The sequence below is a fragment of the Loxodonta africana genome, chromosome 4 (assembly GCF_030014295.1).
Source record: "Loxodonta africana isolate mLoxAfr1 chromosome 4, mLoxAfr1.hap2, whole genome shotgun sequence".
Taxonomy (NCBI): Eukaryota; Metazoa; Chordata; class Mammalia; order Proboscidea; family Elephantidae; genus Loxodonta; species Loxodonta africana.
In genome coordinates, this window is record NC_087345.1 from 128137416 (window position 1) to 128152083 (window position 14668).

Below are 14668 nucleotides of genomic sequence, written 5' to 3' on the forward strand. Positions count from 1 at the left end.
TAGTCTAACCTGTTAGTATTTACATAAAGAAGCTGGAAAAGTTTTCTTAAGATCACATCACTAATATGTGGCATAACAATGCTTAGAACTCTGTCTCCTAGATTCGAGGTAAAGGTTCTATCAGAGAATCTGGTGCTTACTTTGTTTTACAGGATCCTGAATTATTATTATTATTTTTTTAATGAGTCTTGGATAGTTCACAGTTATTAAAGCAGCTTGAGCCTTTACCATCCACCTTTAAATTTCAGAGCAAACATGGCCTTACAGTCTTTAAATACCCACTAGTGTCTTGCTAGAGAGAATGTATTTGTCTCTGTCCTTAGCACTACTACTTAACTAAGAAAACAAACCTTTCTATAGGTTCGAAGCCTTTTTTATTCTTTCTATTTATTTAGTTTTTCTTGAGAAGTTATTTTATATTTCCATGGAAGTGTTGTTTATATGTGCTAAGTGTAGATGAAGATTGTAATTCTGGATTTATATGTAACTAGCATTGAAACTGAAGATGATCAACTATTAGCTGTCTGACCTTGGGAATATTATACTCTTTGAGGCTGTTTTTCACTGACTGAAAAAGAAATATCGTAAGTGCAGGGTTGCTGTTAGAATTATTAATGGTGTTTAGCCCAGTTAATGTTACTTCCTCAGGCCCCTTCTCCTTGATCCCCTGGTTTCTGTACTTCTCTCACACTATAAGATGCTGTTGTCATTGTTAGGTGCTGTGGAGCCGATTCCGACTCATAGCGACCCTAGGTACAACAGAATGAAACACTGCTCGGTGCTGTGCCATTCTCACGATCGTTTCTATGCTTGAGCCTATTGTTGCAGCCACCGTGCGGATCCCTCTAGTTGAGGATTTTCCTTTTCTTTTTCGCTGACCCTCAGCTTTACCAAGTGTGATGATGTCCTTCTCTATGAACTGGTCCCTCCTGCTAACCCATCCAAAGTATGTAAGACAAAGTCTCACCATTCTTGCTTCAAAGGAGCATTCTGGCTGTACTTCTTCCAAGACAGATTTGTTCGTTCTTTTGACAGTCAATGGTATAGTCGATTTTCTTTGCCAACACCATAATTCAAAGTCGCCAATTCTTCTTCAGCCTTCCTTATTCATTTTCCAGTTCTGCACGCATATAAGACGATTGAAAACGCTATGGCTTAGGTTAGGTGCACCTTAGTCTTGAAGGTGACATCTTTGCTTTTTAACACTTTAAAGAGGTTTTTTTTTTTTTGGAGCAGATTTACCCAATGCAGTGCATCATTTGATTTCTTGACTGCTGCTTCAGTGGGTGTTGATCGTGGATCCAAGGAAAAGGAAATCCTTGACAACTTCAATCTTTTCTCCATTTCTCATGATGTTGTTTACTGGTCCAGTCATGAGGATTTTTGTTTTCTTTATGTTGAGGTGTAATCCATGCTGAAGGCTGTGGTCTTTGATCTTCACCAGTACTTCAAGTCCTCTTTACTTTCAGCAAGCAAGGTTGTATCATCTGCATAGTGCAGGTTGTTAATAAGTCTTCCTCCAATCCTAATGTCCCATTCTTCTTCATATAGTCCAGCTTCTCAGATTATTTGCTCATCATTGAATAAGTATGATGAAAGGATGGAACCCTAATGCACACCTTTCCTGATAGATGTCATGAACTCCACTGCCTATAAATTTTAAGTGATAAATTAGTAAATGGAATCTTGTATAAATCAATTTGGCAAGTTGGGGAGTTTGTCTAATTGGAGTGTGTGTGCCCTTCTGAAAGATGGAGAGTTTATTCAGGGTCAGAATATGGTTGTATTACGGGCCAGTACTAAGTGATCAGCCACAATTTTTCAGGAGAATGTACAAATCTGGATTTTTGTGTGAGTGTGAAATATATCAATTTAAATTTTTGCTACTAATTTAATTCTTTAAAAACATTCTGCAAGATTAAAATAACATCCAGGAACAGTGCACGACCTCTGTTCTAAGGTATCACAAAGATATATTTAAAAAAATAATCACTTTTTCTGATTATGCAGAGAAATGGCTATTTTAATTCACTGTTTTGAGACTGTTTTACTTACACTCATTTTTATCTCCCCTTTACTTCATGATGAGCGTTCCCACTTTTCAATTGAATTGGTTATGCTTTATGAAACATCACAATGCATTCTTACTGTGTTCTTTGCTTCTATCCTCAAAAATGAATGAGAACAGAGTGATATCCATGGAGCTGAACTTACCCTATTCAATGAAGCAAAAAGGCAAAGCATATCCAGCTCAAAAAAGGAGAGGTAAATTTTTTTTTCCTTCATTTTCCTGCTCCCTGAAAATATAATATCAAGTAAGAAAAATACACATGAAATCATTACTATTGTGTTTATATATGTTTGATATTAGATGCCTGGCTCTTTAAATGTTGAGTATATGTACATGTGATATTCAATGATATTTATGATCAGAGTAAGTAGTGATATCAATCTTAAACTCCAGAACAAATTTTCTTTCTGCTCTAATTCTGAGGGGCTTTTGTTATGCTGCTTGTATAACCTGCCTGTTGATTTTTTGTTCAGGATTTCCATGGCATGTTATTGCAGTATTCCTGGGAATCATATGTTTTCGTCTCCTGCTGGCAATCACAGGTTTAGGATACATGTGTGAGTATCAGGTACACATAGTTCTTACCGGCACAATGAGCTGGAATGGAAAGTGAGATACTACAATTGCTGAACTGCTGCTGAATCTTTGTAAACTACAAAGTTCTCTAGAAATTAGTGATTGTGATGGCATGATGATGATACAAATGATGAGAATGCTTTTATTATTTTGCTATTATTCAAAATAATATTGCTACTATTTATCATAATAAATATTTTATTACTTGCTGTTATTTTTATGCCACACAAAATAGTACATAGCTGTGAGTTTATAAAACTTTCACTGATAAATACAGTGTAGATTACAGATATATTCATATTTTTTGGGTAAAATGAAGTTTGCCACATGACCAGAGATTTCGGGAAATTTTTATTTGACCATTGCATTCATTATCTTACTGCAATACCGCTTAAGTCATAAAGAGAGCAAACCCAATATCTTTTCTATGTGACTAAAGTGTTATCCAACAGTTTTGATAAATCTTATATTTTCCCATTGCTGTCTAGTTGGTTCTGATTCATAGCGACCTTATAGGACAGAGAAGAACTGATCTATGGGGTTTCCAAGAAGCAGCTGGTGAATTTGAACTGCCAACCTTTCAGTTAGCAGCTGAGCTCATAACCACTGTGCCACCAGAGCTCCTATATTAGTGTTTAAAAATTTGTGCACTTGTTTCACTATCTTTTTTTTTATGACTATTAATTCTTTGGCTCATTCATTCAACAAACAATTTTGGGTCAAGAAATATTTATAGCACCAAAGATACAGAAATAAAGAACAAAACAAAAACAGCTTCAATGAGCTCATTTTTTTTTTAATAGTGAAACATTTAAAAAAATAAAATACTATTAATGCTATGATAATGGCATGAAGAGATCAGACGAATGGGATATAACATACTGAGGTCAAAAACGCTTCCCTGTGTTGTTGTTGTTAGTGGTCATCAGTCAGTTCCGCTCAAAGTGACCCTATATGTAGGAGATAATAATCAATATGAACTGGAGGACAAACAGGAATTAGTCAGGAGCCTGAGGGTAGAGAAGACTCATCCAGGTAGAGTGAACATCATAAAAAAGAACAGATTTATGTGTTAGGTGAATTACAAACAGTGTTCACTGGTGAATGAAAATTCCATTATATGTTATAGAAAACACAATAAGAGCAATAGCCAATTGGTTTGTTTATTCTTTGTGTTAATAATGGTGAAGATTGAACTTCTTGTGGCATATTCAGTAGAGATAATCAGAGACGATTGGGTTGGTCTGTGTCTACAAATTGAGAGCTTGGTAGTAGGTATAGGCTGGGAACTGTTAGTAGTAATCCCTTGTGGGATTAAATGTCTGGGGAACAAGAGATACGACTGAACTACAGATCTGAATTTTGTATTCATCAGTTAATATAACAAGTATTAGAAAACACTGGAAAGAAAAGGAAGAGCCTGATCCTGAAGAGCCAGATGATGGTCCACTCAATGAAATAGGAGGAAATTAAAAACAAGTGAACAGTATTACATCAAGGAAAGTAGGCTAAAGATAGTCCATGGCTCCAAACAGTACAGGAAGATCAAGTAATATAATGGCCAAATGGCCAAAAAGAGGCTTATTGAATTTGGCAAGTAAGGTAACTATAGATATTTGCTAGACTCGATTCACTGGAGTGGTGAGTGTGGTCGAAGCCAGAATGCAATTGGTTAAAAACTTACTGGAAGATTAGGGAGCAGAGGAAGTGAATATAGAAAATTATTTTTTAAATTATTGCCAAACAAAAATTATACCAAGTTTTGAAGGGAAATGAATTTACATGATCTCTTATACATTGTTAATGGGATTATAAATTGGTACAAGCCCTCTGGAAAAGAGTTTGATATTATCTTCTGAAGTGAAACATGACTAAACAATTCTTAATCTAGGTATATATCCAGGAGAAATAGTTGCACATGTATAACAGTGCACATTTACAGGAATGTTCATAGCACTGCAGTTTACAATGTAAAAATCTCAAAACTACCCAAATGGCCATTAATGGTAGAGTAAATGAGTCATCTATGATGTATTGATGTATTCACAAAACAGAATATTATACGGTTGTCAAAACAAGTGAACTACAGTGGTATGTGACATTGTGAATAAATCCTAGCAAGATAATATGAACTGAAAAAAAGTAGCAAAAATTTTTGTACACCATGATACCTTTTTAATAAAGTTAAAAACTAAAAAATACACTTTTAAGAAAAACATAAATTGTCATAAAACTATATTTAAAATAAAGCAAGTGTATATAAAATAAAGCAAGGGAATGATTACAATGGATTTTGTTTTATAGTTACATGTTTGGTCCTGTCCTTTCACAGAAACACTGAAAAAATCAAGGAAAAACTGTGAGAATCAACTTTGTCAGAACTCTGGAAAATAGTCAAAGATCTACAGCAACCAAGCAAATACTGAATCAAGAAAAAGGCAACTTAAAAATGGGAGGAAAATTTTGCAGCACTTTTACTCACCCTGGTCTCACACTGCTCCCCAACGTGGCAGTGGTCTTGCAGGGGGCAGCCTGCCTTCTCAGTGTTTTTTTTTTTTTTTTTTTTTCACATGTTTAGGATAGGCAGGGAAATGGGATGGAGTGAAATATATGAATAAAATAAATGCATTGGTTAATGTCCTATTTTCAGTTTTGAGTAACTAACAAATCGACTAAATGAATAAACGAGCAATAGCGTCCTATTCTTGGAGCAGTGTTGAAAATGTCTCATGAGAGAAGGATTATGAGTCATCCTATACTGGTCACCCAAGGTGTAAAGGTCATAAAGAAACAACTTTATTATAAAGGGTTAAAAAAAAAAAGGAAAGGACAGGAATTTGGGAAAAATTTGATTTTAGATTACCATATGCAAGATAATAGGAATATTAGGGGAAAAATTTAATGATACAGGAGAGAAATGAACTTGTTGGAGACCATGATTAATAAGGGTGGAATAGGAGGAAATTGGGACCCCTTCCCCATCACACCCTTATTCATGGGATAATGGGAGTTTCCATTAGTAGTATAGGGACTTTCAGCCTTGTTCAGTGGGGAGAGAACTTTTCTTGTGAAAAAGTTGTCTGAATACCTTTGCTTTTGTAGAAGGAGGTGCAAGAATGTAAGGGAATTTATGTGTAATGTTTAGTATTTCCATGCAAAGTAAAGAAGAGGCCATTTTCTGAGAGGGAGGGTTGAGATGTAGTAGATAATTTATAAAAAGATTAAATACTCATTTTCTCTGATTATACTCCATTTAATTAACATAATTCCTTTTTATATGCAAAATTATAATAAATGATCATAATAAGGGACCTTCATTAAAATATTCATGATCTTCATTTTATAACATGAAGTTTTTCAGAGGGCTTCTGAATGCAAAATACAGAATATGGAAGACTCGAAAGAAAAAAATACCTCGTGCACAAAAGAAGTTGAAGATCACTCAATTGTACCACCTAGTACAGGTATGTACCAAATATTTAAGGTAATAGCTGACTTTTTCTTTTTTAATAGTATTATCCCCTCTGTCCCATTTCAATACGTAATTTTAAAACTTTGCTTTGAACTTTGGGAAGATGTTGAGTTTTGTTTACCTTTCTTCTTCATATCCATTTTTAAGATTGTATTTAATTGAACACATGGCTTTCACAAAAGACAAGTATTACACCCTTATTGTGTTGTCATTTGTTATCCTTATATTTTCTGTACTAATATTTAAATGTTTTTTTTTGTTTGTTTGGAAATGAGTTTTCCCCAAAGTTTGGAGTTCTTGAAATCAATAGTGTGTCATTGTTCCATATCGCTACACTTGGTTTAGAGTTGAGAAGCCAAGATTTCTCAGTGCAACCTTAATACTAGTTTTATCTGTCAGAGGCAGTCTCTGATTCAGAAGTGTTCTTACCTACAGAACTGGCAAAAGACCTATTCCCAACCTCTAGTTATTCGGGATATAGAAACATCACTTATTCTCTGGTAAGTAAGTTTGAGGCAAGCAATAGAATACATGTATCTTCATGGTCTTGGGGTTGCAGGAGTGGTCGTGTCTTCTGTTTTTCAGAAATAGCCTGTGGCCAATGTCAAGAAAAATGGTCCTGTTATGGAGAAAACTGTTACTATTTTTCAAAAGAAGAGAAAACTTGGAACAACAATAAGAAGTCATGCCAAGATCTGGATTCTAGTCTCGTTAAGATTGATGACAAAGATGAGCAGGTATGTTCATTTAATCTTGAGTGGGTGCTTTATGGCCTGAATTAGGATAATTGCTTAGGCTTTCCTTCAGTCTTATTTGACTCATTTGTTAGAAGCACTTCTACGTAATGATACAGATTTATCTACAGAGATGGGAATATAGGCGTTAAAGAGGGCTGGGATGACCGTTCTGTTTTTTAAACCAAGACAAATTGCTTTGCTGTGGGTGTCCTGAAATGATTTTTTAAATCTTTTTATTATATCTTTGGATTTTAGTATGAAACTATTCACTGTTTAGTCTTTCCTTTAGGACAAAATAAAAACTTCCTTCGAGGATATGAGCAATCTAAAAGAAATGGCTTCTCAGTGAACTGGGCCCTATTCTTCCACCATAAATATTTGGGAGAGACCACATTTTAGGGGAAAACAAATCTCTCACTGTCATGGTCATAGAAAAATGGGATGAGAAATAAGGAGAATGAATATAGCTGGAATGATTCTTCACAAATGAAATTTTGTTTTACTCATAACCTATAACGAGAGAGGAAGCTTCACTTTTCCTGATCTATCCCATTTGCCATCACTTACAAAACTTAGGAATATGAAATAAATCTAACAGATTCTTTCCAGTGATTCCATTTAGGTACTGAATTCCATTTATAATGTTTAGTCCTAACAGTGTTATTTCTGTCAGTGTTTACGAAAGGATGGTTAGAAGTCCTCATATTTGCTTATTTATAAAATCATTTTTTTTAAATAACAATATAAATCATTCTTTACTAGAAGTGTATAAAAAACCGTAGAATATGAAGTCAAAGAAATAAAAAAATCATGATACAACCCTAATCAATTTAAACCTCAGTTATCAATCAGTAATCCCTGCTTGGTGGAATCACTTAATGTGCTAGGATGCTAACTGAAACTTTGGAGGTTGGAGTCCATCCAGGTGTGCCTTGGAAGAAAGACTTGTGTCTTAGTTATCTTGTGCCGCTATAACAGACATACCACAAATGGATGGCTTCAACAAACAGAAGTTTACTCTCTTACGGTCTAGTAGGCTAGAAGTCCTAATTCAGGGTGCCTGTTCCAAGTGAAGGCTTTCTGTCTCTGCCAGCTCTGGAAGAAGGTCCTTGTCATCAATCTTCCTCTAGTCTAGGAGCTTCTGAGTGTAGGGACCCCAGTTCCAAAGAATAGGCTCTTCGCCTGGTACTGCTTTCTTGGTGGTATGAGGTCCCCCTGTCTCTCTACTCACTTCTCTCTTTTTATATCTCAAAAGAGTTTGATTTAAGATGCAACCTAATCTTGCAGACATTAACATAACTACCTCTAATCCTGCCTCATTAACATCTTAGAGGTAGGATTTACAATATACAGGAAAATCACATCGGATGACAAAATGGTGAACAATCACACAATACTGGAAATCATGGCCCAGCCAACTTGACACACATTTTTAGGGGGATACAATTCTATCCATGACAGTTTGTCAATATACTTCCGAAAACTCAGCTATCGAAAACCCTACAGAGCACAGTTCTACTCTGACACGCAGAGGGTCCCCATGTTTTGGAGTCATCTCCATGGCAACTGGTTATCAATCAATCACTGAATCAATCAATTCCTAAATGAATGTAGTTTTGGTCTACTCTTAGGAAATTTACTTATTTATACTCCATAGTTTTCCTTGGGATTTTCAATTCTGTCCTTTCGAGTCTTATTTCTGCTTTCAAATTTTCTTCAGTGTTTCAATGAAACTTGTATTTCCATGAGCTATTCTAGATCCTTTGAAATTTCTTGGGACTTTTACTTGTGATTAGAGCAAAAGCTAGACTTCCTACGTGATTCCTTCCTTTGATAACAGCCTTGGTATCAGTATTTAAAAACTTAAATACAAATATATAATATAATTCCCTATGAGAGACTTTGCTCTAAAACAGCATTGGTCTTACCCTAGTGGTTTAGGATTATCTTCTTTTCCTGCTTATGAAGCCAAAGATTGTAGGTCAGACAGTGAGTTAAATCCATTGATATTTGAAAACAGAGGTTAACTTTTACACATTTATGTGTACTCCTGTTGTTATTGTGTGCCCCTTACTTGATTCCAACCTATAGCCACCCTTTAGGACAGAGTAGAATTGCCCCATAGGGTTTTCTGAATAAATGTATTAATGGACATTTAATTCTAGGGTTCTACGTAGACTTAGAAATAACAAAATATATTTTGACAAGTCTCTATAATAACTATACATTTCCTTAGGTATTAAAAGATAAATTATTACAGCATTTTACAATTTTTTTTATTTGCAATTGTACAAGTTAATTACAGTGAATATATTTTGAATGGTGCATGTGTGAGACAGAGAGATGGAGAGAGAGGCAGAGAGGAGAGAAAATACATTCCTTTTCAGAAAGAAAATTGATTTATTGCTTCGTATTTAAGTACAAAAGAAAATATTTACGGTAAATAAATTACACCAATTAGAATAATGATTACAATTAATTAACAATACATTTATGTTTACAATGTCTCAGACATGTCGCATGCATTATTTCAGTGCACAAAATCTTCAAAACAATATGATTCGCATTTTACAAATAAGAAACATGTTCAAGGAAGTTAATATATTGGGCTGTGTTTACATAATGAATAAATGGCACAACCTCACTTAAAGCCTGCAGTTACAATTCTTTTCATTTTCACTGCTGTACAATATTCATAGTGTGACTATAGCTTATTTATCCATTCCCTACATAATGGGAATTTAGATTGTTCCCAGTTTTTTGTTGGTATGAATAGTTATTCATTAAACATCCTTAGATGTGTTTTCTATGAAAGACTTTTTTACGTGTCCTCTCTTCTCTTCATTATAATCACCCTAGGCATGGAACCTTTGGGTAATGGGATATGTAAAAAATTCAACTTTACATGACAAGTACAGATTATTTACCAATATGATTTTAGAACCAGTTTATTCCTTTGGTTCCTACCACCCCACACTTGGTATTATCATTCTTTTAAATTTCTGTCAATTGACTAGCTGTAAAATGACATTTCATTGTCACTTTGTTTTGCATTTCTCTCATCTCTAGTTAGCCTGAGCATCTTTAAATATGCTTGAACATGTTTATTGGCCACACATGTTTTATATGTGAAATATTCTTGTTTTTTGTCCATTTTTTGTTTTGGTGATTTTTTGTTGTCTCATCGATTTTTAAGAATGCTGTATTTGTTCTTTATACTAAATTTTTGTAGGTATCATCTCCAGATTGGAAGCTTACCTTTCATGTTCTTTCAGGTGTCCTTTGGTGAAGAGGAATTCCAAATTCAGTGTAGTCATATCTGTCCATCTTTTATTATTATTACACTTGGAAATTTTTGCATCTTTTATAAAAAAAAGTTCATCACTCCCCTTTCTTGATAATTTTCATCCATTTGAGAGTGATTCAATTCTTGAGATCTTAGCACTGCCATTTCTTCTCTGCACAATGGAGCTGTTTCTTCCTTCTGTATTTATCATAGAGATATTTGGAGATAAATCTGATCAATATTTCATGAGAGTCCTCTGTAGGCAAAATGTGTTCATTGCCTCTATGAGTAATATTAGTGACTCTAATCTTCCCACAGAAATTTATTCAACCACAGATCAATTACAATCACGGGGTTGGATTACAGAAAAAAAGGAGCTAGTCACACCTGGAAATGGCTGAATGATAACGCAGAACTTTCCAAAAACCTGTAAGTTTTCTTTTCGTAGTTTTCTGCCTTCATTTCTTTGTCAGTAACTGATTCATGAATTATAGGGAAAAGAATAGAGGAGTGATGACAAACCAAATAAATCAAGCAAGTTATATAGTATATTAGAAGTTCATGAACCGTACAAATGTAATCCCTTACTTCCGGCTGAAGCTGGGAGTAGCTGGGTGTGTATGGTGCTGAGAAGCAGAGGTTTCACAATTTTAATAGGGTGTTCAGGGAATGCCTCCTTGAGATCAAACCGAAAAACCAAACCCACTGCCATCAAGTCAATTCCGACTCATAGTCAACGCCATTGGACAGAGTAGAACTGCCCCATAGGGTTTCCAAGGAGCACCTGGTGGATTTGAACTGCCAACATTTGATTAGCAGCCACAGCTCTTAACCACTACACCACCAGGGTTTTCTCTCCTTGAGACAGTGACATTTATTCAATGACTTGAAGGAGGTAACTGAGAAGGCCCTATAGGCTGCCGGGTGGAATAGCAGCCTGGTAAGAGAACAACTGTAAAGCCCCAGAGGTGGAAGTGCATTTGACACGCTTGGGGAAATAGAAGGAAGGTTCGTGATGCAGTTTCAGAGCGAGAATGAGGCGAGAAGTTGGAGGTCAGAGAGACAACAAGGGTGAGATCACATACAAGGGTGAGGTCATTATAAGGACTTTAATTTTTTCATGAGTGTCATGAGAAGTTATTGGAGGGTTTTTAGCAGAGGAGTGACAAGAATAGGATTCCCCAAGAGTTACCCTGACTACTCTGTTGATGCTAGATTGTGTGTGTTGTGGGGTGGGGGCAATAAATTGGGATGCTGGGAGTTTAGTTAAGACTCTCCTGGAGTTATCCAGGTGAGAGATGATTGTGGCTTAAGACTAGTAGAGGTACAGATTTCAGACGTACTTCGAAGATGTATGAGAGAAAGAGAATCAGGGATGATTCCAAGATTTTTTGGTGCAGCAACTGTAAGAGTGGTGTTGTCATCAACTCTGGTACCTCGACTCTCTTGGGGAATATCAGGAATTCAGTTTTAGGCATAATTTGAGAAATCTATTAGACATTTAGATATCTATGGAAATGTCACATAGGCATTTTGGTGTGCAATTCTAAAGTTTTGGTGAGAGGTCTGTGCGCAGAACACAAATTTAGCACACATCAGTGTAAAGATAAGGAGCTTGGTGGAACAAGTGTTTTGCATTTGGCTGCTAACCTGAAGGCTGGCGCTTTGAACCCAACCAGCTGAAGAAAAGGCCTGGCAATTTGTTCTTCTAAGTATTATAGTTAGGAAAGCCCTATATAGCATTTCTACTCTGTAACACATGGCGTTGTCATGAATAGGAGGCCGACTGGACGTCAGCTAACAACAACAATGGTGTACAAAATCGTGTATAGATGGTGTTAATACGATGAGGCTAGATGTGATCTTGAAAGAAATTCGAGGGCTGAGCCCTTAAACACTCAAATGTTTAAGACACTGGGAAGAGGAGGATAACCAGCAAATATTCCTGAGAAAGAGTGGTGAAAGAGATGAGAGGAAAACCATGAAAGGCCAGTTGAGAATAATGAGAAAGCTTAAACAGGAGTGCTACTGCAATAATAAGTAGAATTAAAAGGTTTGTGCACTTATCCCAAATATTTTTTTACTTGAAATTATTACTTAGGATAAATTAGATTCATGAATATTTGGAGGGAAAATAAGATTAAGTACACTTTTCTGTTGTATATTTTAGTCGTCTTATCATTTAAAATCCATGTTTCCTATTATCATTCAATTTCACAACATTGTAATACTTCGCTGTTCAAGGCATTAGGTTCAGTGGGAAAAGGGGACACTTACATGTTTGAAATGCAAGCAAGCACCTTCTATGCTGGAAGTGAGGCTAGCATTGGAGTCTCAAGGGGACCCTTTGCACATTAATCATTGTAACAGTAAACTGGAGTTATTTTTATATCTAGTTATAATGTGTCACAGAATCATTTTACTACATTTAGTCACTTTGAAGAAGTTTTAGATGTTTCAGAAGAATAATTTCCCAAAGGTACATCTAATCCATGTATACATCCCCCGACCCCCTTTACACACTCTGCTTACCTCTTCCTTATCTGCTATTCTCCATCACTAATACTACCCATTAACCCATTAGTTGTACAAACAATTATACCTTGTGATTTAGTAGCTATACATCTGACACAAGGTTGGTTATGCATGGAAATAATTATACATATTTACATTAATATTATAATATTGACATTTTGCCTAAGAAGTAGCTCTCTAAAATGAATACATTCTCTTATGCAGGGATTTCCAGCAGATGCCTGATAAGCCTGATACAAATTGTGGATACCTCAAGCCAACAACTATTATGAATGATGTTTGTACTAAAGCTTTTTATTACATTTGTGAAAGGAAGCTTACTTGCCTTGCTAATAAAAATAATTACTAAATTCAAAATTCTAATGTTTTCATTCTTTAATAGTTATTAGTAAAGTTAGGGTAGTAACTCAAATCAGTTGACTCTGCGTGGTTTATGAAGAATTATTATCTCTCAAAATACTCCTAGGCAAAGGTAAAACAAGGAGCTTTGTATATAGTAAAATTGCACAAATACCGGCAATGAGTACATTTTTTTTTTTTGGAATGTCAAGAACCAGTGATCAGAAAACTAATGTTTACCTGAAACAAATTCATTCTTTTGGGTGAAGGATTCTGTATTTATGTTTTATTAGTTATTTATTAAACTTACTTGAATGAGTAAGTAATATATTCATATACCTCAAAATAGAAAAGGTACAAAATGGTAAACTATGGAAACATTTCTCCTTTCCGCTCTTGTCCTCTAGTCACTTAGTCCTCTAGTCATTTACGCCTCTTCTCAGAGGCAAACATGTAACTAGTTTCTTGGTTATTATTCCAGAGATATTCTAGGAAAGTACAAGCATATACATGCTATTTGTCAAATCAAATGTTACATAACTGTAAACGATAGTCTTGCTTCTTTATTTTTTATTTAAAGATATGTCTTGTGGATTGTTCCATAACAGTATGTAAGGAGCCACCTCACTCTTTTGCAAGTATCATACTAAATGGGTATACCAAAATCTGCTTAACCAGTTTTATTTCAATGGTTATTTACCTTTTTTTTATGGAAGTTTGTGACAATATAATAGTGCTGCAGTGAATAACACATATAACCCATATATTTGATCGGTTAATTATAAAATTTTTATGGCAAAATGCCAAGAACAGCCAAGGTACTTTGAAGCATAAGAATAATAAGAGAGGGTTTGGTGTGATTAATACAATGCTACACATTATAAAAGCAATAGTAATTTAGACAGTTTCCTTTTGAAGTAGGGATAGACAAACTGACCATTGGATAACTGACCTGTGCATAATGGGATCTACCAACTACTTACAATTAGTAACACACTGGCATCAACCAATCAACACTGACACAAGAAATGCCTGGGAATAGGTGTTTAACTTTCTGTAGGCAGACATGCTTTTGTTTTGATCTTAATGGGTCCCTTTGAGTGCTGGGTGAAGACCAAAGAATCAACCCTGAAAGTTGTCCAGGTTTCCACCAAGGCTCAGAGAGACCAACGAACTCTTACACCACATGCTCCAGCTTGTGCAAGGCATCCCACAAATACAAGGAAGAGTTTGACTGTCAACAGAAGAAAGTGGGCAAGAAGGTTGCAAAATCCCACCGCCATCAAGATCATGCAACTGAGGTACACATAAGACAGATGCTGGACAAGGGAAATAGGGAACCATCTGTGTCTTCTACCACTGAGTAACAAGCAACTTCTGGGGAAAGTCAAGAGTGTAGAGTGACTGGCTGTGTGATGCAGGCATTTAGGGACAGTAAAAGATGGGGGTGGGGCACAAATATTACCATCTGGTATATCAGCCCCCCCCATACATAATTCCAAGCCATATTGACAGGAATTTAAATTCTGTGGTGTGGAAAAAAAAAAAAGCATAGTGAAAACAAAACTCAGAACCAACTTAACTCCTATCGATTCAATAACCCACACTACCTGCATAAGAATATATTTGCCCATTATGAGGTTTAAATACTG

General features: G+C 35.5%; 2 long non-coding RNA genes across 2 annotated transcripts; both read left to right on the top strand.

The window, feature by feature from the left end:
• The first annotated feature begins 1172 nt into the window (after positions 1–1172).
• On the top strand, positions 1173–5162 carry LOC111748042 (uncharacterized). Its single transcript, XR_002783971.2, has 3 exons — positions 1173–2265; positions 2545–2628; positions 4980–5162. It is a non-coding gene; the product is annotated as an uncharacterized LOC111748042 (long non-coding RNA).
• A 68-nt stretch (positions 5163–5230) lies between these two features.
• LOC111748039 (uncharacterized) lies at positions 5231–12994 on the top strand. The gene is made up of 4 exons (XR_010321897.1): positions 5231–6111; positions 6705–6856; positions 10461–10571; positions 12882–12994. It is a non-coding gene; the product is annotated as an uncharacterized LOC111748039 (long non-coding RNA).
• Positions 12995–14668: the final 1674 nt, after the last annotated feature.